The 26,088-nt window shown below is 32.4% G+C and overlaps 1 long non-coding RNA gene and 1 other non-coding gene across 6 annotated transcripts in view; one reads left to right on the top strand and one right to left on the bottom strand.

Annotated features, from left to right (window-relative positions):
* The window catches only part of LOC114267420 (uncharacterized), a 31,107-nt gene extending 5,019 nt beyond the window's left edge, over window positions 1-26,088 (top strand). Inside the window, exons 2-5 of one of the 4 annotated variants that reach the window (XR_014328278.1) lie at window positions 990-1,090; window positions 3,398-3,538; window positions 3,669-3,750; window positions 25,578-26,088. This is a non-coding gene — a long non-coding RNA (uncharacterized LOC114267420). Of the gene's footprint in view, window positions 1-989; window positions 1,091-3,397; window positions 3,539-3,668; window positions 3,751-5,827; window positions 6,341-25,574 lie in introns of those variants that run through there. The other 3 variants (XR_014328280.1, XR_014328277.1, XR_014328279.1) reach the window with 3 other exon arrangements.
* Window positions 21,134-23,480, bottom strand: LOC114267458 (uncharacterized). 2 transcript variants are annotated; one of them, XR_014365830.1, is made up of 3 exons: window positions 23,124-23,429; window positions 22,464-22,609; window positions 21,134-21,212 (listed from the first exon to the last, which is right to left on the bottom strand). It is a non-coding gene; the product is annotated as an uncharacterized LOC114267458 (transcript). The 2 variants fall into 2 exon arrangements; XR_014365829.1 differs by lacking the exon at window positions 21,134-21,212 and having other exon boundaries at window positions 22,092-22,609; window positions 23,124-23,480.

The raw sequence follows: 26,088 nt of genomic DNA, 5'->3' as shown, positions 1-26,088 counted from the left end.
GTTTTTGTTCAAGTGTTCTATGGTTATTCTACCTTGCACGTGTGCACACATATTGGCAAGGCGGGTAAGTACAAGGTTAGGTGGGTTTCTGATTCGAGACTTCTCTCTTATTGCCAAAGTAATCTTGCCTTTTGCGAAGTCAAGTGACTATTAATGGGAAGAAGAAAAAAAAGAAAAAAAAAAAGAGCTCCTAAGATTCAACGAGGAAAGTTGACTCAGGCAATTATGTTTATTCACTAAAAGAATTACCTTGGAAACAAGCAGCCTAATTGAAATTGAAAGTAAAAAAACATATTTTATAAACTATTACTCAAATTGAATTTTTTTGATCTGTCCTTTGACAATTCCAATTCCAATTCCATTTCAAGATTGTATAATATAACTTTTTGTAGAAGATCAATATATGTATGCATTACTTCTAGAGGCTTTAGTCTTACTAGAAGGAAATCTAGTGTAATTATGCCAAATTTGTGAGGTTTATTGTAATTTACCAAATTAAATTGTGAATGAATGACTTTTTTTTTTTTTGAACTAGTGAATGAATGACTCTTATCCACGATAATTAATGGATCTTTCCTATGGTTATGGTTGAAGAGTTCAATTGCAGGGTCACATGAAAAAAAAAATGTAAAAGCCTTTCATGTTACTAAATTTTTGTCTTGTATTGTCTTTAAGGTAGAGATTTTTTAAGTTCGTAAAATATACAAAGCAAGGATGTCTCTCATTGTTATTTACACATAAAATGAGTTTGTCTCTACTGGCTTTGACAAAGAGTTTGCAAGAGGGGAGTTGTTGTATTGTGCAAGGCTTGAAACTTGCATACCATATGCAAGTTAATTTTCAGCCATTGGATTTGATTGAATTAATCTAAACCCTTCAATATTTTATATAGTTTATACCATTTACCTCCTAAACTGGTTGAAACTTTCCCAGCCATTCTCTCTACTTCATCAGTCACGTTTCTCTCTCTCTCTGGTTTGGCTAAACAGGACTCCCCTCTCTCTTTTCCAGTCGTTCCACGAATGGAGATCGAAGTTGCAGGCTATGCAATGATTTGAAGAGGTATTCACCCAAAAAAAGGATTGAAGAGGTATGACTATAATAACCCTAAAATTTTCTCCCCCTTGCTAGTAATTTATGGTTTCTCCCTCTCTTTCTCTGATTTCTCAATCCGTGCTCTTGCTCTTTATCATCTCTCACTCTTGTCTCTTGCTTTCGATTCTTGAAGATCTCTATCTTCTCCAGTAGCTTATTTGTTTGAAAGAGTTCTCATTGAAGAGGTATGGCTTGAAATCCTTGGTTGTTTAGTGGTGATTCTCCCCCCCCCCTTGTTCAATCTATTATTTTTATAGGTTAAAAATGGGTGGAAGCGTCGGCACTTGTCCAAAGGTGGGCGGCTCACTTTGATCAATAGTGTCCTATCCAGTATGGGATGGTTAGAGGGGGGTGGTGTTCAAATCGGGTCAGTCAATCACATGGTTGTAGTTTGTGGAAGGGGATTTGGTTGGGTAGGAAGACCTTTTGGGATAGGGTTCGATTTAAAGTGGCGATGGGGGATCGGGTTCGCTTCTGGGAAGATAGGTGGTGTGGCGAGTTGTCTTTGGCGGCTATGTTTCCACTGATTTTTGCTATTGCCGCTGATGTGGAGGAGTTGGTTGCTTTGGTTCAGGTGCGGCAAGGGCAATCATACACGTGGAATCTTCATCTACGTCGTAATGTGCAAGATTGGGAGTTGGACCAATTGGTGGGTTTGTTGGGTTTTTTGTATGAGTTGCAGTTTGGAAGGGATGGGGAGGATACTTTATCATGGGAGGGTACGAGGGCTAAAGGGATTTTTTTGGTGTCGTCGTTTTATGGGATGCTTGAAGGGGGAGGAGTTGGGGTGTTCCCTTGGAAAAACATTTGGGCGGTGGGATCACCGTCCAAGGTTGCTTTCTTTGTTTAGACAGCTGTTTTGGGTCGCATTCTGACTATTGATAACTTAATTCAGCGACAGCATGTGATGGTTAATTGGTGTTTTACGTGCTGCAGGGATGCGGAAACCGTCAATCATTTGTTTATCCATTGCTTGGTTATGTTTCGGCTTTGGAATTTGATTGTTGTTTTATTTGGTTTGGTTTGGGTGCAGCCGGGGTTTGTGTTGAGTGTTCTACAAAGTTGGGGTGGGGCTAGGATGGGCAAGAGGTGTCGGAAGGCTTGGGTACTTGCTTCTCATTGTTTGTTTTGGTTGATCTGGTTGGAGTGCAATAGGCGGGTTTTTCAAGATTTGAGTCAGTCGGCTCTTTGGTTAGAAATTAGGTTACTTTTGGTTTTGTATAGTTGGGTAAAGGGTTTGGTGGATCATGATGTTTTGACTTTTGTTGATTTTGTGGAAGATTTGAATAGTTAGTTTTGCGCCCACGGGGTGTTGGTTTCCCTTTTGAATTATTTGCATCGTCTTGATGCTTTCTTAGTAAAATTTGTTTATTTATCAAAAAAAAAAAAAAAAAATGTCACTCAAGTCGTTATTGTTGTACGTTGTGTAGATTGGAAGTTGCTTATATGAAAAATAAATATGTGGAATATTTGAACTAAAAGAAAAATGTGCATAATGAAAAACTTCTTGCAAAGTGTTGGAATCCCATATTGTCAAAACCAAAATTAATCTCTAATTGTCTTTTTATATTTACAAATACTATAAATTGCAGATTTTTTTTTTTGGGTCTGTTGCTATCTTATTTTTTAAAAAATAAAAATCCTCATTGAAATTGCTGAGGCTTTTGTTGTCCCATTTTTCTTATATGTGTGCTTATTTTTTTAAATATTGTTCAGTTATTAAGGGAAAACATTTGTGCTAATTTTTTGTGAAGTATTTTAGAACAAGTAGTAAAACTATGAGGAAACCATGTAAAAAACTATGTGTATGGTGGCAAGTGGTGATACTTGACTAATCAAGATACTGAACGTGATTTCAAAATACCGAACATTAATATTTTTTCTCTTTGAAGTAAGACTTTATTTTAATTTTAATTTTTCGTTTTTGTTTTGGGTATCGATATTGGCAACAGTTGATGGCTATTGGATGACTTTCAAATTCTTTTAATTTGGCTCCTTTTTAGGGCAATAGTTTTGATTCTAAATTTGTCTTTAATTTATGTAATTAATGACTTTTGCATTAATTTCACAAATCACAAGTGTCGTGAATGATTTTTGGGTAGTGTTTGGGTGTGCAACCCAAAGGGAGTTGGACACCATATGCACCTTAATTCTAAACCATTAGATTACTTAAATTTGATCTTAATAATGGCGAAAAATAGGCAACCGGGTTAACCGGTTAACCTTTAGCTCTCCCCTTTACTCTTGGCCTCACTCTTTTGTTTCTCACTCTATTGCTCTCCCTCCGTTGGCTTTCCCTCAGCTACTCTCACTCCAGTGGCGAAGGAGCTACTCAGGAACCACCGCAGCCATTAATAGCAGGCTCGAAGCTTTCAGTTTCAAGAACATCGGTCCGCTCAAATTCGTATGATCGAAGAGAGTCTCCGATTTGCCAGTGTTCCTGGTGCGTTCTAATTTCTTATATCTTTTTTTCTATCTGAATATATTTTGATGATCTGATTTGATTTCATTTAAATAAACAAGACATTCTTATATTTTCAATTGTTTTGTTGAATCCACGATGGAATGCGAAGGTGATTACATCTGTGGCTGGAGGATTTTGCTGCATTCGTTCTTGGTGCAAAATCCCTTGGACTTTGCCTGTCGAAGCCCTAGGTCACCGCTCTCTCTCTCTCTCTGTATTTCCTAAAATCTAGTATATATTTTGGTCCATTTTGTGAGCCTTATTCCGGTTATGCTTGTGTTAATATATAAATCTGCATATTCTTTTGCTCATATTCTTTCTCTCATTGCATTATGTGAACTTTAGTTGTTGATTTTTGCTCCTTTAAAGTTCATTGTTTGTGGGGGTGAAGCCCATATCACCTATTTATTATAATTTTCACTAACCCTTCATTTTGGCTGCTTGGAAAACCTAATACGAAGAAAAGAACATATCCAAGTTTCCATACTTTTGTTTACTGAGGCCTCATTTGGGAACAGGCTAATTTAGTAATTTTTTGGCTATTTGGCTAAAATATGAGCTAAAAAAAATAGTATGTTTGGGATGACTTTTTGACTTTTTACGGAAAGATGTGCAAAAAGTAGAGAGAAAAGAGAATATTTGAATTTTTGATATGAGTTGTTGGCTTTTTGGTTAATTTAGTAACTTTTTGACTTTTTGGCTAAAAATGAGGGTTCCCAAACGAGGCCTGAGTTGTAATATGCTTTACTTGTGCAGATTTTATTTTATTGTTTTTTTTGTTAAATTTTTCATATTCTAAACTTGAACTTTTGTGCTTTTCTCATATTTTCTCTGCAATCTAACACAACATATATATATATATATATATATATATATTTAACTATTTACTTGGGAATTAAGCAATTTTATGATGTTAGAGAAGATGTTTATGTGGCTACTCACTCTACTATTGGACTATTATTAATTAAACCTGTTAATGTCTACTTAAGTACTCCAGGAAAACATGAAGTTCTCCATAATTTCTATTTAAGACCAATGAGATTTAGATTTGTCTAGAAATTATATTTTGTAATAATGATATCCTTTGCTCCTTTCTTTCTTGGACTTTTTTTTTCCTCCCTTTTCCACAATTGTCACATGGATGCTCCAAATATACAATTATAGTTAGGAAAATCAACACCACTTATTAATAGCTCTTTATTTGTAATTTTCATTGATGAGATTATTTGGTTTCCTCTGCCTATCAATTTCGAGTCAACTTTTAGAGCGATAAAGAAGTTTTGATTGCTTTCTTGTAATGAAATAATTTGTGAATATGTTCATATATTGGCATGTATACATTTGTTGTATTTCGGAACCATATTTTTGCTTCAATCTTTTTGAACAAGAAGTATATAAACTACAGCTTAATTTTTCCTTCTCTTTTTTCTTCTAATTTTTTATGCACAATGAAATAGCTACATTTTTTTTCTTCTCTTGAGAAGATAGTGAACTTTAATGCACACGCGTGCACACACGAACAAATGGACAAAAATTGAAGCCATGAGGATATGAACTAAGGTAAAGATAAAAACTTTCACCATAAGCTTTTTTTCTATAATAATTATGTCGATTGAGGGTTGTGATTTTTTTTCTTGATTTCAAATTTGTTTTGTAATGTGTTAATGTGACTTTCTTAAAAGATAACATCTTTGTCATATATTTTTGTTGGATATGTCGTTTGATATTTGAGCAACTGGTGGTTGTTATTTGCTGTAAACTCTTGATTGTGATGTGCAAATCCATGAGTCTTCTTTGTGGTAATTGAGGCTTCTTTGTAGCATTGATTTGGATTAGGTGAAGTCTTCTTTTATTTTCAAGGAGGAAGTGTTGTCTTATAAATTATTTTTGTTTAAATTTCTTTCTTTCCCTTATTTAAAAAAAATTGTAGATTGATTAGTCAAAACTTCCTATTTGGCTTTGAAGCTAGAAAAAACTAGCTTTCAGGTACTGTGGGAGTGGCAGAGGTTTGGGCACCATCTAAGATTTTTGAGGGTCTGCTTGTTTTATTCTTTGATGTAGTAGGGTGTGGGGTGGTTGTGTTTACCACTGTTCAAATTTGTACCATCTCTGAATGACTATGAATCTACACTGAACCTACAGTAGTGAAGATTACAAATACCAATTGCAGAAAACCCACCGTCACAATTTTTTTTTTTAAAAAAAAAAATCAACATGCATTCAATTTTGAATTTGCACTAACCCAGACTTTTATTTTGTCCTCTTTAGCAGGTATTGCCATTCGGATTGGTAGGGTCCTTGATGTGGTGAAGCGGTAGGAAAACACCTAAGCTTGTATGGACAAAAGGTAGGTCTAGATGCACGAGGAACTAAAATCTGTGTAAGTGACATTGAATGAATTGACAAAAAAAAATTGTAGATACTCATGAGGATGGAGGACAAGGTAAGGATGAGGAACACGAAGAAGAGTTGGTAAGAGATGAAAATGATGATGATGAGGGAGATGAAGAAGAGTCGGGAACAGAAGATGTTGTAGACGGAGATGAATTTTTTAAGGAGCCTTGACCTTGGCCTTTTCATTGTTTTTGTAGTTGAATATGTTAATTTGTTTTGTGGTTGTCCCAATTTGTTTATGAACACTTTTTTCTTAATTTCGGGAGTTTAGTATGATATGTTTTGTGTATACAAAAAATTTTATGGTTGGTGTTTTGGTAAATATGACCACACCAGGTTGTTTATTGTTTGAAATATTGTAGTAAATTGCCTTTTTTTCCTTCTAAATTTTTGAAAATTGTCAATGAAGATAAGTTGCTTGATATTTGAAATATGATGTATTGTGCTTGATGTTTAATGTATTGAATAGTAATTTATGAGGAGATTGTGAATGATACAGTTTGTTAACTTCAGACCTTGTTATATAATCATTTCTAATTTGTAAGCCCATGGATTGACTAAACACTCAAGATTTTGGCTTTTAGTTGTTATTTGGATTATGGCCAATGGATTGGCCAATTGATTTCTATCAAGGTAGTGCATTTGGGGGACTCATTAGTCAATCAATTCTTGCAAGAAAGTGGAAATACCAATCAATTGGCCAATCCATTTTCGAGCCCATGGCCATGACAAACAGAAAAATAAATAAATAAATAAATGCCAAAGTTTGACTTCCTTGTATAATTTGCTTGAATATTGTTTACAATCGATTCATAGTGAATCTATTAGGCACTAGACATGTTACAATCTCACAATCAATTGGAGCAAATTCGTATTGTTTAAACTTGGTTGGCAATGGTACACAATCAATTGCTCTGTGCTATTGCAATATGGATGCATTTTGTGCTGAATAGATTGGCATCCATAATCAAATTTACAACCTTACACGTCAATAATCTACACATACATTGATTGCCAAAATCAAATTTACATCCACATTTCATCATCCATAAAGAAGCCATCCAAATTACATCACGTCTATACAAAAAATGGTCACTAATCACTTTTGGTGAAGGGGTTAATCATCCATGTCCATTTGTTGGCCTTTAAATCATCGCTGGAAAACCTTCACCTCCATCAAATTTCTCCGCACTATAGGAACATGAAATGGCCCCATCCACATATAAATCATCAAAAGTAGATGCTTCATTATGAAGGTCAACATTAGGAAGGTAAGGATATTGTTATCACGTCACGTACCAAATATCTAAGATTTTTGAGATGGATACATGCTCTCATTAGAAACTAGAGACATTTTTTTGTTCTTGTTAGAAACTCGATCTTTATACCACATTCTAGGCAACTTTTGTCTAGAATCATATATTGCAGAAATTTCCTTATACCGTTTATCTACAACAATCCAATTGAAGTGACTGAAGAATTGAACAATGTTATGATCACCTTTTCAAATATCCCCTTAATGTTCCATTCAGACTTTCACAAAGTTGTGTGTTTCGCATTCCTCCAATAAATACCCACTTCATATACATGTGCGCCCACTACTATTTTTTTTTCCAAGTTCTTTTCATCCACTCATTCTCTTGTAAGTTGTATTTATCAATCAAAGAATTCTAAGCTTCAATTAATTCATGCTCATTCTCGTAGTCATAAATGCAAGCTTTTAAATTGCTACTAAATTTTGAACCAAAAAAAGAAAAAAGAAAAATGGTACCGTTTCATAGAATGGCAGGCACGGCAGCAAACAAGGGGTCACTGCGGTCCATCATTCCCTGCTGTCGTGCCTGCCATGCTATGAAATGGTACCATTTTTCTTTTTTGTTTTTTGTTTTTTTTGTTTATAAGAGTTACATTAATTCTTATTTTATTATAACAAAACAATCTATCTACCAGTCGCCATCTTCCCTACCCCTCGAGCAAAAGGTCCCTGCTTTACATGGAGTTAAAAAAGCTAGCTATTTTTTTTATTATTTTTCATTTATACATTTTTGTCTTCTCTCAAACGGATTGAATGGTGTTCTCTGTCTTTGCTTCACCATCATTCTCTCGGATTTACAGACCATTATTGTTCAACAAACTGGTATGTGTATCTCTCCCTCTCTCTATATATATATATATATGTATGTATGTATGTATATATGTTTCGTATTTTATTTTGTATAGTGTATTAGTGGGTTCAACAAGTATAATGGTTTGGTTTGTTTTTTGTGAATGGATTGAGAAATACAATTGTATATTATAAGAAAAATTATTTATTATGTAATTTTTGTATAAATATTATATAATTTTTTTATGAGTTACGATAATTTATAATTCATAAATATTTTTTTTGGTAGCAATGTTACGTATTTTTGTGGTAATATTACACATTTTTATAACAATGTTATGTATTTTTGTAGCAATGTTATGCATTTTATGGTCTAAAAAAAGCTTCAATAAAAAAAATGTATAACCTTACTACAAAATACGAATTTAATTTTTTAATCATAAATTATCATAACCAACCAAAAAAAAAAGACATAAGATTTGTGACAAAAATACGAAACATATACCAAAAAATTATATAATAAGAGGGCATATGGTTCACATCTTTAAGTGTATCTGCCAAAAGGTTCCCTATATTATATAATATACTAATTCTAATATTATTTTGCAATTGTATATTATAGACACAATAAATTTCCAATGCTATTTTACTAGATTTCCGATGCTACTGTACAAATTACACATCTTTTTATTCCTCTTCACTATCCTTTAATTAATTTACATTATTAATTGATTTATTTGATTTTGTTGAATTGTTTAATTACTTAACATTTGAAATTAATTTATTACTTTTTTGCTCAAATTCTTGTTTTGTTTAATTTTTTTTCCCTTCATGTTTGTTAGTGTTGAAATGGAGGATGGTGTAATGGATGATGGTGGACTTGAGGGATGTATTGAAGAAATGAGAGGGTTGGTCAAGGATAAATCACTGTATCTTGATTTGGAGTTTCCATCAGAAGAAACTACATATGAGTTTTATAATGAATACAGAAAAATTGTGGGGTTTGGTATTAGAAAAGATTATTGTAACAAAAGCAAGAAAGATGGTGTTATGACTAGTAGAAAGTTTATTTTTTTTAAGAAGGGAGAGAGGGAAAAAGAAAAACGGTACACGATGATAAAAAATCCTCAAAGTGAGACAAGAACAAATTGTAATGCATTCATGCATATATCTTTTAAGTAGGACTTGTCGAAGTGGATTGTGTCATCTTGTGCATCTTCCTCAATGTACTCATTTGATTTCATCTTAGAGAAAGGTATGTGATGCTCAGGGTATGAATATTGATATAGCTGATGATACTGGAATATCTCTTAAGGCTTTACATGATCTTATTAGGCTAAGTTTGGCATCTTTAAAAAAAGTCAAAAAGTCACTATCCTATTTAAGTCACATCATCTTATTTAAGTCACATCACCTCTCTACCACATCACTTCAAACCCAACCCATATTTCATAAAAAGTCAAAAAATACACTTATTTGGAACATCCCAAACAACCTCTTAGTGTTATAGTAGGAGGGAACTACAACAAAAGTAATCTATGGTGACAAAAAGTATTGAAGAAATCACTAAATAAGAATAATCCGTGATGAATTATAAAATTTTGTCACATATAATAAAAAAATAAAAATAATAGGTGACAAAATTTATTTTTGTCAACAAATACTTCTTTTTAGGTGAGGAAAAATTAAATTTTGTCACCGAAAGTTTTCCCGCTAATTTTTTTTGGTGGCACCAAAATTTTGAGACTTTTGGTGATAAAAAAATTTGTCACCAATTATAAAATTATTAGTAAGGAATATATTTTTGTCACCAATAATTTTGTGTATATTTTTGTTGAGAAACTTGATTTTAAATATTTTAAGACTATTTGGTGAGAAATATATTTTTGTCCCTAATAAATCTTAATATTTTGAGACTTTTTAGTGAGGAAATTATTTTGTCACTAATTTTGGAGGAAAAATTTTCACATATTGGGCGGTAATGGAAAAAAATAGACTACTAACTTTTTTTTCTCTTTTATTTTTGTTTATCAGTTTTCCTCTCTCTCTCTCTCTCTCTCTCTAAACAAAACACAAGTTAATTAGCTTTCTAAGGAACCTATGGTGACGAAAAATAGTGAAGAAAATAAATTTTGTCACTAAATAAGAATAATTCGTAACGAATTATAAAATTGTCACATATAATAAAAAAGTAAAATAATAAGTGACGAAATTTATTTTCGTCAATAAATATTTCTTTTTAGGTAAGGAAAAATTAAATTTCATCACCAAAGGTTTTCGCTCTAATTTTTTTGGGTGGCGCCAAAATTTTGAGACTTTTAGTGAGAAAAAAAATCTGTCACCAATTATAAAATTATTAGGGATTTCGTCACCAATAATTTTAAATATTTTTTTAAAAAAAATTTATTTTTAAATATTTTGAAACTATTTGATGAGAAATATATTTTTATCGTCAATAATTTTAATATTTTAAAATTTTTACTGACAAATTATTTTATCACAAATTTTGAAGGAGAACTTTGAGATTTTGGCGGTAATAAAAAAAAAACCCTACTAATTCCCCCTAAATCCTTTTTCTTTTTTTTTTTTGGTGCTTTAGTTTTTCTCTCATCCCTCTCTTGCAAAACAAACATTCTCTGCGTTCAGGCCTCCGTTAGCTTGTTCTCCTCCTTTAGCGCCGCCACCGACATCACCCGTTCTCCTCCTTCAATGTTGCCACAAGTAGGATTGGTTAGCGAATGTGCCGACCAGGTAGACCTGTCTGACCCGACATGTTTTGGGTGGATGCGTGACACGAGCAAATATGGGAGGTGAGAAAATGTCTAATTGGGAGGTGAGAAAATTAATTTTTATCACAAACAATTAACAACAATGATTGAGATCCAAATGGGGTCATGGGGGACTTCAAAAAAAAGGAGTACCAAGCATCTTTCGACAACTAATTAAGAGATCAATTCTAATTAAAGACAAAAAAATAATACCTGTGTTTGGTTTGGAATTTTCTGAATTCAATTTTTTAGAAATTGAGTTTTTTATTTTTAAATTTTTTTTTGTTCTTAGTACATATTTGTAAAATTTTAAACATTTTTTATATATTTTTTTAGATACACCTCACTTAGATGTATCTAAAAAGTAAAAATATTTGTAAAAAATATTTTAAAAAAATAATAAATACACAAGAATACAAAAAATGTACTGAATTCTCATTTTTTTGGGTATTTTTAACTCTGTGGCATCATTTTTGCAGTGATTCAAACTCCGTCCACAGTCATCACAAAAACGTTTGAAACTTCAGCCTCAATAAACCTAAGACCTCCACCTATTGATCGTCACAAATCATTTGATGAAGATGATTTCTCAAGGAAACCCATTGTTCCCATTGTTCCCAAGAAAGTCCATACACCTCCAGTAAATGCTATATCATATTAAATAGCAGACCTGCAGATGGCTTTAGACAGCTTTAGTGTTGAAACTCTTGTCGGCGAGGGGTCCATTGGATGTGTTTATCGGGGCTCAGTTTGATGACGGAAAGGTACTCTCTTGAGCTTAATGCTTACAGTTTCTTAATCTGTTGGTGAATAGTATATTTATTTATGACAGATAATTATGCTCCTGCAACATGGCAAATTTGAAGTAGGGAAGAGTGTTTAGTTGTAGGGATCATCATTCATTAAGAAACATCTATCTCAAACATGCACATGCTTTGCTTGTACTACTTGAATTGTTAATTTTGAAGACCAAGAGGAGAAAAAAAGAAAAATAAATTCACCAGAGTGGCTTCCATAATACTATACAATGCCCCTTCCCTTATTTCTTTATTGTCCACAATTCCCGATGGGCATTTGAACAAAAACAGTTTGAATGAACCATTTTTTTGGGTTTCTTTGACCTTTCCTCATTTTTCACCCAGTGGTCAAATCATTTGTTTAATGATTTCACCTTTTATGTCTTTTGATGATATTGCAGGTTCTTGCTGTGAAGAAAATAAATTCATCTGCTCTTCCAAATCACTTGTCTGAAGATTTTATGGATATAGTTTCAGACGTATCCTGGTTGCGGCATCCAAATATAACAGAGCTTGTTGGTTATTGTTCAAAGCATGGACAGCACCTGCTGGTATATGAGTTCCATAAAAATGGTTCTCTTTATGACTTCCTCCATCTCTCAGATGAATTTAGCAAGCCATTGACCTGGAACACACGTGTCAAGATTGCTTTAGGGACTGCACGTGCACAGATTGGAGAGCAGTTGACATCTTGACTTGTTCTATTCCCACATCGAAATATTAGAGCATAGTTTCGCTCCATTTAAAGAGCCACCAAAGAGGCCGTATTAAAGTGGTTGGCAGTTGGTCCAGTCCAGCAGGCTGTCCCTGATGGGGTTATTTGCTGGCCCGCCCATTCCGAGTAAGGAGTTGGGCCTTGAAGAATTGCTGGAAGCGGGTTACAGGTTGGGCCTTGAAGAATTGCTGGAAACACCAGGTTAGTTAATTTACAAACAGGTTGGGCCTTGAAGAATTGCTGGAAGCAGGTTACAGGTGGAAGAATTGCTGAGTAATTGACTGAGAATTTATTGGGAATTCACTGAGTAATTTACCTCCCGCTCTTGTCGGTGGATGGATTACGGGCTGGCCGGTGCTCCTCAGGTCCATATCTGCTGGGCTGTTCTCAATATGACAACCACTTTTTTGTGTTTTTTTATTTTTTTTTTAACACTTGGGCCCCAACATCCGATTTACATTTTCCTTGGGCCAATAATATCTGGTGGCTGCTTCTTCTTGGTGGCCTGTCTCCCACAACAACAGCCACTTTTTTTTATGAACTTTGTTCATTTTTTTTATGGCCCAACTCTCTAAATGCATTATTACTTTTCCTAATTATGAAAATGACAACCCTTGTTTTTTGGTGATTCTATTTGCACTTAAAAAATAATTGAGTACACCTAATTAAATTTTTGAAATTTTAATTCATATTATATGCTAATTTACATTTATTAATAAGAAAAACACATATTAAATCCTAAAATAAAATATATTTTTTTTCATGGCACACCCTAATTACTTATTTAGATTCAAGTCTCTTATCTTCTTCCCCAAATTTCAATTATTTTATCTTTTTCTTTCTCACTCTAAAATTTCAATTCACCTTACCAAAACTTACCATTATCAACACCATTGTTTCTTTTTGTGTTGTTACTTACAAATAGAAGAAAGTTTGAACAAAATCAAATAACGAATGAGATCGATAATGGTAAATTAATAAATCAAATAACAAATAGATGATTATCCAAACAAAAAATCAGATTGATTGGGCATCAAGAGTCACACAATCGGATTACATTTGTCGTAAAAATATAGATAGTCTATTCCCAAAGCATTCTATTTTTTTTTAAGACAAATGCAATTCAATTTCTTTGATCAACTTGATTTATTGTGTGGATGATCAGCTTGGCAGGACTGACAAAGTTTAGATCACTAAGGTGGGCCGAGGCTGGACTCACAATGAGACGACTAGTGGTCCAATCAATTTTACTAACTGGAGAGAAATTCATTCCTTATTATTATTATTATTATTATTATTATTATTATTATTATTTTCTCTAAATTTCCCTCTCACAATGACATACAGACAAACATGTTTAACCACTTTTGTTGTTTCGTAGAATCAAGATTATTTGCTCTCTTACTTTTGGGCGAACAATGAAACTGTCCAAAAAGCTCTTCATATTCGAGAGGTAAGTACATTAATTAAGAGTATTAATGTTGAGTGCACTTAGCATTACTATGTACACTAATTCAATGAATAATTGCTTTTTGAGACAAATTTTATTAATAAATAGTTTTATGTTGACAATTAGGGAACAATCAAACAGTGGGTAAGATGCAATATGAGCTTATCTTATACAAATGATATCCAAAGTACCATCGATTATCATAAGAATCTTACAAATCAAGATACTCGAGCTCTCATATACAGGTAATATAACCTCTCCTTTTTTTTTTTTTTTTACATTTCATATCTTGTTGTATGATTGAATTATAACTGTCTTAAATTCAAGATCCTAACACAATTTAAGGCCAGGTTTATTTGAGCGGACTAGATTAGATAACATTTCTTTAGATTTTTAATCTCTTTGAATTGTATATTCTATTTCACATTTGGATTGATTCAAGATTATAAGAAGATATTGAGATAATCTTCTCAATTTTATAAGGGCAAATTTCACTTAACACCCTTGTACTTTACGCTCAATCTCACTTGCCTCTCGACTTCTTAATTGTCCCAATTAACCCATAGATTTCGAGGCAAGTTGCAATTGGATTCAATCTTATAATGTTGTTTTAAAAATTGAGAGGCACTAAAGTGGAGATAGTAAAGTATAATTTCAATAAAAGTGCGTAGGTGCTAATGACTAAAGTGAATGGACTAAAGTGGATTTTTGTGTAAAAGTGCATGAGTGCTAATTGTAATTAATATTATTACATGGTTGTTCTCTGTAGTTTTCAAAACTACATCTTAAAAACGGGTGAAATTGCAATTTGATTCAAAATTTGGAGGCGGATTGAGAAAATTAAAAAGTCAAAGACAAGGTGGGATCGAATATCAGATGTAAGGGTACAAAGTTAAATTTATATATTTTGTAATTGAATCAATTACTTCAAATCTCTTCTTAATTCATAGTTTGTATCTCATACCCCCTCTTAGGATTCAATAATCCCCTTTACAAGGATGTCATGTCCAAGTAAATTATTAATTTGGACACTAATTTTTTTGCCAGACAGAGAACTACATATTTTTATTTATTCAATTTCAATGACATGTCCTAAACAAACATTGTAAATACATATGCATGAGCTTTTGACCAATGCTAACTTTTTTTCTTTTTCTTTTTTGTTTTATAAGCACACAATTTTTCTTCACACAGCGGTGATCACGACATGCTTATTCCACATATGGGTACATTAGCATGGATAAAATCTCTTCATTTACCTAAATCAAGTGACTGGAAACCATGGTTTGTTGATGGTCAAGTATCAGGGTTAGTACCTTCTTACTACCTAATTAATCCTCTCAATTTTAGATTATTCTTAACTTAAAAATTATTACACTACTACCATCAAGTTGTAATGTAATATTTTAAACAAATTATTCAATGTCGCTTATGGCAATGCCACGTCAGTGCCACCTATATTATTGAATAATTGCTTCATTTTTTTATTTTCATTTTTTTGTAAATTTTCATTACATGGACTGATGGGAAATGGCCATGTAACACATTTTGGTTTTTTCGTCTCAGGCATTTTCCGTCAATTCATAAAATCGACTACTTACAAAAGATCGACATTGCAATTTGACTATAAATGTAAGGAGATAATTGGTACAATTGAACCAAGTGGGGTGGCTCAATTGGCTTCAATTGGCCACCCTTGTACACTTCTCTTTGGAAGCTCAATAATCGATATTTGTGGGTTATTTACACAAGTCCCTCTCAATTATTAATGACTATTACTTTATCCCTTCATCTATAAACTTGTACATTTTGAGTCAATTATAAAAATATATCACTTTCACCCCTCCAAAACACCTCCAAAAGAGTTTTTTTTTTTTTTTTTTTTTTTAATTTCAAGAGATCAACATGTACAGGTTCGTAGATGAGGAAGGTAAAGTGATATTCACTAATAGTTAAAGGAGTCTTAGTTTAATTAACTCATCATTTTTTCTCCAATTTTGGGACTTTTTGCGGTGTTATTTATTTCTAGGAATTCAAAAAAATTGTCTAGAAATTTATACTGAAAAATGATGGGTGGTCCAAATTCAATTTTTATATAGTAAGATCTATCATTGAAATAAATTTCAACCACAATGATTTTTATAAATATTTTTATAGGTAAAATTTTCCAGGTCCATAGCATTGCTATTATTTCTCATCTCTCAAGTTTGTTGTTGGGCTTTTTTTTTCCCTTCTGATTGTAGCATCTCTTTGTTGGGTTGGTTGTTATTGGACTATGATTAGTCAAATGTAATTCTCTTCGTATTGTATATAATCTCTTATTGATTGACAATAAATAAATAAACTTACTTTTACATTTGAAAAATGAGATATCAATATGAAATTACAAACTTTTTAACCTTCTTTATTATCTGTTTCAACTAATGTAGATACACAATGGAGTATTCGAACTACGAATATTGGTTGACATTCGCCACTGTGAACGCAAGAAATACCCTCATTACTTGTTCCGTAAATCATTTACTAAATTGTGAAGTGAGGCTAATTATATCATGTGAAAATGTATAAGAATACACAAACTGATTTCAGAATTGGATATAATTCTCTCATTTAATATGAGTTTCATATTTTATAAATCTCACATTCATTTAAAATAATTAAATTCGATTTGGTGATTGATTTCTGTACAAACAAAAAGACTGATATGATATGATGATATATGTACCTTACATAGGGAGGAGGTCACACTAATCATCAAAAGTATATGTTTCATTACGAAGGTCAACATTAGGAAGGTAAGGATATTGTTATCGCGTCACGTACCAAATATCTAAGATTTTTGAGATGGGATCCATGCCCTCATTAGAAACTAGACACATTTTTTTGTTCATGTTAGAAACTCGATCTTTATACCACATTCTAGGCAGCTTTTGTCTAGAATCATATATTGCAGAAACTTCCTTATACCGTTTACTACAACAATCCGATTGAAGTGAGTAAAGAATTGAACAATGTTATGATCACCTTTTCAAATATCCCCTTAATGTTCCATTCAGACTTTTACTAAGTTGTGTGCTTCGCATTCCTCTGGTAAATACCCACTTCATATACATGTGCGCCCACTGTTATTTTTTTCTCCAAGTTCTTTTCATCCACTCATTCTCTTGCAAGTTGTATTTATCAATCAAAGAATTCTAAGCTTCAATTAATTCATGCTCATTCTCGTAGTCATAAATGCATGCTTTTAAATTGCTACTAAATTTTGAACCAAAAAAAGGAAAAGAAAAATGGTACCGTTTCATAGCATGGCAGGCACGACAGCAAACAAGGGGTCACTGCGGTCCATCATTCCTTGCTGCCGTGCCTACCATGCTATGAAACGGTACCATTTTTTTTCTTTTTTTTGTTCATAAGAGTTACATTAATTCTTATTTTATTATAACAAAACAATCTATCTACCTGTCGCCATCTTCCCTACCCCTCGAGCAAAAGGTCCCCGCTTTATATGGAGTAAAAAAAGCTAGTTATTTATTTATTTTATTTATACATTTTTGTCTTCTCCCAAATGGTACCATTTTTCCAGGTTATACATTTTTATTTATACATTTTTATCCAGTTAATAGCCTTGGATTTTCCAGGTTCTATATATATCTTAGTTTTGTTAGTTGAAGTTGTTTTTGTATCAACTTGTTCTCTGTTTGGCATGCCTTTTTAGGCTATTTTTAGGTTGGTTGTTCTTGCTTGTATAGCTGGGGTTAGAACTTGGGGCATGCCCCTTGTATTTGTGTTTATATTCTGTTTTTATTTATGACTTATCCACCTAAAAAAAGAAATGTAGTGCAAGGGTCCCAAGGATGAATGACTTCTTTTTCTTTTTTATTTATTTAAAATAAGTCATAATAAAAATCAAAGAAGCATAAGACGGATGATCAAAAAAGTTTCCTTTAGGGAAGATCAAAGATGAGTTTGGTTTCCAAGAGAATATTTCAAAAAACAAATTATCTTTTGTTATTTGGACACATGTTTGTTTGGTTTTTGTGAAACTATCTTCAAAATTAAATATATATATATATATATATATATATAGTTTAACGAAAATAAATATGAATTTTTTTTTTGAATTTTAAAATTATTTATGTCATCTCAAATAATAAAATTATATAAAATAATTAAAACAAATTTTTTTTTTACCAAATTAATTTTTAAATTTTAAAAAAATTTCTAAAAATAAGAAAATCAAACCAAACAGAGTCTACATTTTTTTCATAATTAGGAAAAGTAATAATGCATTTAGGGAGTTGGGCCATAAAAAAAATGTAAAAAGTTAAATTAAAAAAAAAAATGACTCTTATTGAGGGAGACAGGCCACCATATATTATTGGGCCCACCAAGAAGGAGAAGCCACCATATATTATTGGGCCCAAGAAAGGGAAAATGTAAATCAGATATTGGGCCCGAGTGTAAGAAAAACAAAAAAGTGAAGGATTCTATTTCCACCCAAAAAAATCATTAAGTACGTTCATTTATCAATACATCCCATTAAATTATTTAAGGTTATATTTTATTCTCAAAACATCCTATGTTTTTCCTAAATTATCCTTCTAGATATACCCAAATAATAAACAAATCAAAAATTTCAAATTACACCACTTTACAAAAAACTTTTCAAAAATTCTTAAATAGATTTCTCACAATTATTTATTCACATACAGATTTCTCAATATCAATTAAACCATCACTAATTTATTTTTATTTTTTTTATGAGAATATATAAAGCAATTATTTTATTGATTTGTGAAAAGGATTTTTCTGAAAAGTGTCAGCAATTATTCTGTTCACCATGCCAAGTGCCCATTGAGAAGATGATTGATGGGTTGTCCAGTTCGTTCTTTTTTTTTTTTTTTTTTTTTGAACGATGCCCAGTTCTCTCTCTCATCTCTCCTTATATATTTCAGTACAGTATCTATATATAGTTTTTTATAATTTTTGTTTATCTTAGCCTCAAATTCTTATTTTAATTTTTCCAATTCAAATGCAATTTTAAAGAGTTTTTTCTTTTATCTAAATAATACCCTAAACACAAAAATTAATAATTGTAATTCGATATTTATGTGAATACTTACATCACCTTTGATGGATTGTTTCAAAAAATAGTTTTGATTATTGTTCTCATTCGTTATTTGATTTTGTTCAAACTTTCTTCTATTTGTAAGTAACAACACAAAAAGAAACAATGGTGTTGATAATGGTAAGTTTTGGTAAGGTGAATAGAAATTTTAGATTGAGAAAGAAAAAGATAAAATAATTGAAATTTGGGGAAGAAGATAAGAGACTTGAATCTAAATAATACATATAAGTAATTAGGGTGTGCCATGAAAAAAAAGATATTTTATTTTAGGATTTAATATGTGTTTTCCTTATTAATAAATGTAAATTAGCATATAATATGAATTAAAATTTCTAAAATTTAATTAGGTATACTCAATTATTTTTTAAGTGCAAATAGAATCACCAAAAAAAATGATTGTCATTTTCATAATTAGGAAAAATAATAATGCATTTAGAGAGTTGGGCCATAAAAAAAATGAAAAAAGTTCATAAAAAAAAGTGGCTGTTGTTGTGGGAGACAGGCCACCAAGAAGGGGCCCAAGTGTTAAAAAAAAAAAACGCAAAAAAATGGTTGTCATATTGAGAACGGCCCAGCAGATATGGACCTGAGGAGCACCGGCCGGCCCGTAATCCATCCACCGATGGAGAGTGGGAGGTAAACCTGTAACCTGCTTCCAGCAATTCTTCCACCTGTAACCTGTAACCTGCTTCCAGCAATTCTTCAAAGTCCAACTCCTAACTTAGGATGGGCGGGCCAGCAAATAACCCCATCAGGGACAGCCGGCTGGACTAGACCAACTTCCAACCACTTTAATACCCTCACTTGAGTGATAGGCTTGCGTTACCAAGCCCGGCGACATTAGCCTCTTTGGTGGCTCTTTAAATGGAGCGAAACTATGCTCTAATATTTCGATGTGGGAATAGAACAAGTCAAGATGTCAACTGCTCTCCAATCTGTGCACGTGCAGTCCCTAAAGCAATCTTGACACGTGTGTTCCAGGTCAATGGCTTGCTAAATTCATCTGAGAGATGGAGGAAGTCATAAAGAGAACCATTTTTATAGAACTCATATACCAGCAGGTGCTGTCCATGCTCTGAACAATAACCAACAAGCTCTGTTATATTTGGATGCCGCAACCGGGATACGTCTGAAACTATATCCATAAAATCTTCAGACAAGTGATTTGGAAGAGCAGATGAATTTATTTTCTTCACAACAAGAACCTGTAATATCATCAAAAGACATAAAAGGTGAAATCATTAAACAAATGATTTGACCACTGGGTGAAAAATGAGGAAAGGTCAAAGAAACCCAAAAAAATGGTTCATTCAAACTGTTTTTGTTCAGATGCCCATCGGGAATTGTGGACAATAAAGAAATAAGGGAAGGGGCATTGTACAGTATTATGGAAGCCACTCTGGTGAATTTATTTTTCATTTGAAAATCTTCATACATAATTATGACTGGAAGTGTAATAGAATAGAAGATGTAGAAATTCGAGAACAAAAATCATGTGCCTCATATTCCATTCTTTCAAAAACTTATTCGAGAACAAAAATGCTTAAAATGTCTCCCCTGATTGAGATGTTCTAAGAGAAGGAGGGGCAAAATAGCTAGCATGATGGTTGTTGGAGTAGTGAAAATGAGAGGAGACTAGCTAAATTGACTGAAGATGTTCATTTAGTTAGTTTATTTGATATGTTATTAGTAACTGCTGTCTGATTTTCTAATGAAAAATGTCACGTGGTATCAGCAGTTTTTTTTACTTTGACTCCTTAAACATTACATTAAACTTTTCTACTCTAAATGTCTCTCCTGATTGAGATGTTCTAAGAAGAAGACGAGAGGCAAAATAATCAGTATCATGGCTAGAGAAACAAATTGAGAGGAGACTAGCTGAAGCGATTAAAGATGTTCGTTTAGTTAGTCTATTGGAGATGTTCTTAGCAACTGTTGCCTAGTTTTCTAACAAAAAATGCCACATGGTATCAACACTTCTACTTTGAATCCTTAAGCATTACACTTTCCTACTTTGACCTTTCAAGTGTTACAATTTTTTTTTTTTTTTTTTCATTTGACCTTTCAAGTGTAACATGACATTTTATGTTAGAGAATTTGATGACGACTGTCAACTGGACCACATTGACAAAAATTCAATAGTTCAAGGAAAATAAAAATAAAAAAAATCTAAAACCTTGATGCTTTTGTGTGCAAACTGTAATTTATCCAACTTTATACCTTTGTCCATGAGTATGGGTTCAATACAAATGTTGGAATGTGCCCATTGGAATTTCCAGAGTCAAAAGCTAATGGACCTACACTTTGATGAAAAAAATATATATATTAAGTTCTTCTTAGAAAAGTCACATTGTCACATAGCATTTTTATTAGGGAAAAAAAAAAATCAGAAAATATTTTTTTATGGTTCGCTGCAACCTCGAAACTAATACATCAGTGGGGGTCTTAGTTGTGGTCGTTAGGTGGAGGAACATGTAGTGATGCGGAAAGTGGTGGTGGTAGGGGTGGTAGCTGTGACAATAATATGATAGCACTGACGAGACTTTAATTTCGAAAATATTTTTCACATTTTTAAAGTGAAAAACATTTTTCACCTCAACGAATCTTGTTTTCTATTGATCATAGAAATTGTTTTGTATGGACTTTCATTTTCTATAGTACCAAATACTAGAAATGCAGAAATATTTTTTACCGAAACAAATGAAGCAATACATCAAAGCAACGATTAAGTACACTCATATGTAACGATTACATGCAAAGTTGTTAAAACTGGGATCCTAGGTGGGATTGTTGGAAGGGTTCCGTAGATTGGATATTAAAATTGGATTGAGAATCCTAATATTTTACTTTTAATGCAAAATAAAATTAAAAAAAATTATTGTTAATGATAATCTATGTTATATAATTTTAAATCATTAAATGATAAATTTGACATAATGCATCTTCTAAATTAACATATATTATAGATGTCTGAAAAATGCATTTGTAGTCAATTTTTTATATATTGATATAAACATACACACACACACACATATATATAACAAAATAAATAACAAGAAAAAAATTTGGTAAAATCAGGATCAAAGTAAAATTGAAATCGTAGACCATACTAAATTTAAAATCCAACTATGATTCACATCGTTTAACGCAATTAAAATCTTAAAATCATACGATGCAGATTAAAATTCGAATAGTTATGATTATATGAGTTGAAAAACTCAGTTCACATTTCTTCTTAAAACCCAAATATTAAAAAGAGAGAAACTAGAGCTTTATAATCAGCTCAAATGGGACAATTCCATAGGTGATGTCAGACACATTTAGGTGATGTGAGACACATTTCAACACACCTCCTAGACCACAACATACAATAGCCGGACAAACGGCACACCAATCACATATCCAACCAAGCTTTGATACCAAGTTGAAAAGTATAGCTCACACTTTTTCTTAAAATCCGGGTATTAAGAAGAGAGAAATTAGAGCCTTATAACCCGTACAAATGGGACAATTTCAAACGATGTGGGACACGTTCTAACAATATGTACCTATTTCATATATGAGGCTAGAAAGAGCAGAACAACCAGGACCTCCAGTAAGCCAAAGCATTAATGGGTCAGCACTTGGATTCCTCTCTGACTCAATGAAGTAGTAAAATAGCTGCACATCTTCTGATTCTCCTACACCAATGTATCTTCATATCCAATCGCAAAAATAAATAAAAATAAATCTTCAAATGAAAAACAAAACAAAGTGTTTCTTGATGCAAACAACTATATACATATCTATACAGCTTAAATTTCATTATGCACCCTTATATTTTATATCTAATTTGATTTTGCCCATTGACTTTGAAATTGTCTCAATTTCCACCTCACACTTCGAGTCATGTTGTAATCAGACCCATTTTTATGACGTTATTGTTTCGAAAACTAATGAAGAACAATGATGTGATAATATTAACTACACTTAGCACTCTTGCTTTTTTTTTTTTAATCAAAATCTCCCTTTAATTCCTTTGTCTAAATTTTCAAATCACGTTATATAACTGGTTCTAATTATAACGTGACTTGAAATTTAGATAGTTGATTGGGACAATTAAAAAGTTAAGGGACAAAGCAAGACTCGATGTAAATTACAAGTATGCAAATTGTAATTTTGTCCCATCTATATGTATGGAGAGAGAGAGAGAGAGAGAGAGAGCTCACCCAGTTTCAAGTTTGAAGGGAAGCATACCAGGAAAGCCAGGTAGAGACTTGATGAGTGATTTTGACACAACAGTGTTGCACAGACCCATTAACACAAGTACACACAACCACATGATCTTACCCATCTACTTCCTGAACTTGATCACAGCTTTCAACCTTTTCCAGTCAGCACCACAAATGAAAGCTCCCAAAATTGCAAGGACTGAGGGCAATCACTTTCCTTCATTATATCTACTGATATCTCATTTTCACTCCATGCCTGGGCCAACCGACCAAGCAGATTGAATTTGGACACGTTTATGAGTTAATTACACTTAGCTTCCCTATATTTTCACCATAATTTTATTTTGATTTCTTCACTTTTAATTGTGACAATAATTTTTTCACACTTTAAGTCAAGTGTCCATCTATCACTAATGAGATTGACTAAAATTAAAAAGGGAAAGGGACTAAAGTGAGATTTTAGTAAAAGTGTAATGACTAAAATGATATTTTGATAAAAATACAGTGGTGCTATAAAATCCGGGCGAGATAATCAATGTTTTTCAATTTTGTATTTATTGCTGATGCATATTCAATTATTGGAATCCCGGGACAGCAATATCATGATCCACGAGTTCACACATTTTTAACTAACTCCCTCCTCTCAAATAAATAAAATAAGAGAAATGCTACAATGTGTCTAAAAAAGATCAGAGATAGATTAGGCCCTTTTTTAATTATAAAACTTTACGTTAGAGTTTCATAATCAATTAGAATTGGCAGCTGTTTCACGAGTTTGGTGATCACTTCATATCCAGAAATGATTTATTAATGTAGAAGTGAGATTATTACACCATACCATAGCTGTGGGTTGCGATGAGAGATAGATCGTGAAGGTGTTTGGTGGTGGTGATTGTTTGGTAATATCTCGTTGTCGCTTATGATGGGGAAAGCAAAAAAAAAAAAAATGGTGCTGTGACTAATATGCATCCCTTTACATTGAATTTCTGACTCAGTTACTGATTATTTTGCTATAATTCACCGAAAATTAAGGTAGGTGGACTTCGAATAATGCCTAAATGAAAGGCTAGGTGGAAAGTCATTATTGGTCCAGTTTATCCAAAATAAATTATGAAAAATTATGTTTCAGTTAGACAACGAAACAATAATTTTATTTTTTATGATGGGTCTGGTCTAGTCTTTTGTATGGTATAAGTTATTTTTTATTTTTTTATGTTTAGTGCAATCTTTTTTGTTGTATAAAAAAAATTTCGCCTATAATATAATTATTTTAAAATTGTCCCACTTATTTATAATTTTCCCAATAAATTAAGGGAAGTACATAACAATGATTGTTTAAGTCTACAAGCTTTTGATAAGCCAACAAATGAAGCATGTAACTCGTGGGCGGTATGTTATATATATATATATATTTTTTATTTATTGTATAATAGCATAAATAATGTCACTCATGTTGTCAAGTATTTTATCCTTATTTTTTTCTTCTCTAATTTTTGTGTTGCTTGTGACCTCTATTTGTTAGCCAAACCAATACTATATTAACATTTTTATTTTTAATTGTCTAATGTGTATCATGAGTTGTTGAAGGTAAAGATGACGTGGCAGTAATTCATTGGATGCCCTAAAATAAATTCATGTGAAAATGTGACCAATTAGAGTATCTTTAATGGTTGAATAATTATTGTTAGATTTAGCAACGAAAAATGATAAAATGATATATATTTTATCAATGTTGTTCTAATAGTATAAATGTTCTTTTTCATATTTTTCTCACAAAATGCCAAATTGAAATGTTATACATGGATCTAGGTATTAGAGGTGTAGATACAAAATGACTTTTTCAAAATTTACCCACAGCCGAAGTTTGTGCTAAATTTGGCATGAGGTGCAATAAAGTAAAATTATAACAGAATTTATTCCCAGAAAATAAACTAAAAGTTGAGCTTCACTGAATAATTATTGTAATAAGTCCACTAAGAGAGGATGGTATTGTAATAAGTTCTGGAACATCTCACAAAAATATTGGCTTAAAGAAACTACTAGAGAGGATAGTAATGGATCCACCTTTGGTACATCTCATGACATTCCCTACGCTTGTACTCTTGAGGTGAGTGCCCTGCTCCCATTTGGCTTTGAAGCTAGAAAAAACTAGCTTTCAGGTACTGTGGGAGTGGCAGAGGTTTGGGCACCATCTAAGATTTCTGAGGGTCTGCTTGTTTTATTCTTTGATGTAGTAGGGTGTGGGGTGGTTGTGTTTACCACTGTTCAAATTTGTACCATCTCTGGATGACTATGAATCTACGCTGAACCTACAGTAGTGAAGATTTCAAATACCAATTGCAGAAAACCCACCGTCACAATTTTTTTTTAAAAAAAAAAAAAAAAAAAATCAACATGCATTCAATTTTGAATTTGCACTAACCTAGACTTTTATTTTGTCCTCTTTAGCAGGTATAGCCATTCGGATTGGTAGGGTCCTTGATGTGGTGAAGCGGTAGGAAAACACCTAAGCTTGTATGGACAAAAGGGTAGGTCTAGATGCACGAGGAACTAAAATCTGTGTAAGTGACATTGAATGAATTGACAAAAAAAATTTGTAGATACTCATGAGGATAGAGGACAAGGTAAGGATGAGGAACACGAAGAAGAGTTGGGAACAGATGAAGATGATGATGATGAGGGAGATGAAGAAGAGTCGGGAACAGAAGATGTTGTAGACGGAGATGAATTTTTTAAGGAGCCTTGACCTTGGCCTTTTCATTGTTTTTGTAGTTGAATATGTTAATTTGTTTTGTGGTTGTCCCAATTTGTTTATGAACACTTTTTTCTTACTTTCGGGAGTTTAGTATGATATGTTTTGTGTATACAAAAAATTTTATGGTTGGTGTTTTGGTAAATATGACCACACCAGGTTGTTTATTGTTTGAAATATTGTAGTAAATTGCCTTTTTTTCCTTCTAAA

Source organism: Camellia sinensis, chromosome 4 (genome assembly GCF_055761805.1).
Source record: "Camellia sinensis isolate YWXY chromosome 4, ASM5576180v1, whole genome shotgun sequence".
NCBI classification, from domain to species: domain Eukaryota; kingdom Viridiplantae; phylum Streptophyta; class Magnoliopsida; order Ericales; family Theaceae; genus Camellia; species Camellia sinensis.
This window is presented reverse-complemented; position numbering and strand designations above follow the sequence as displayed.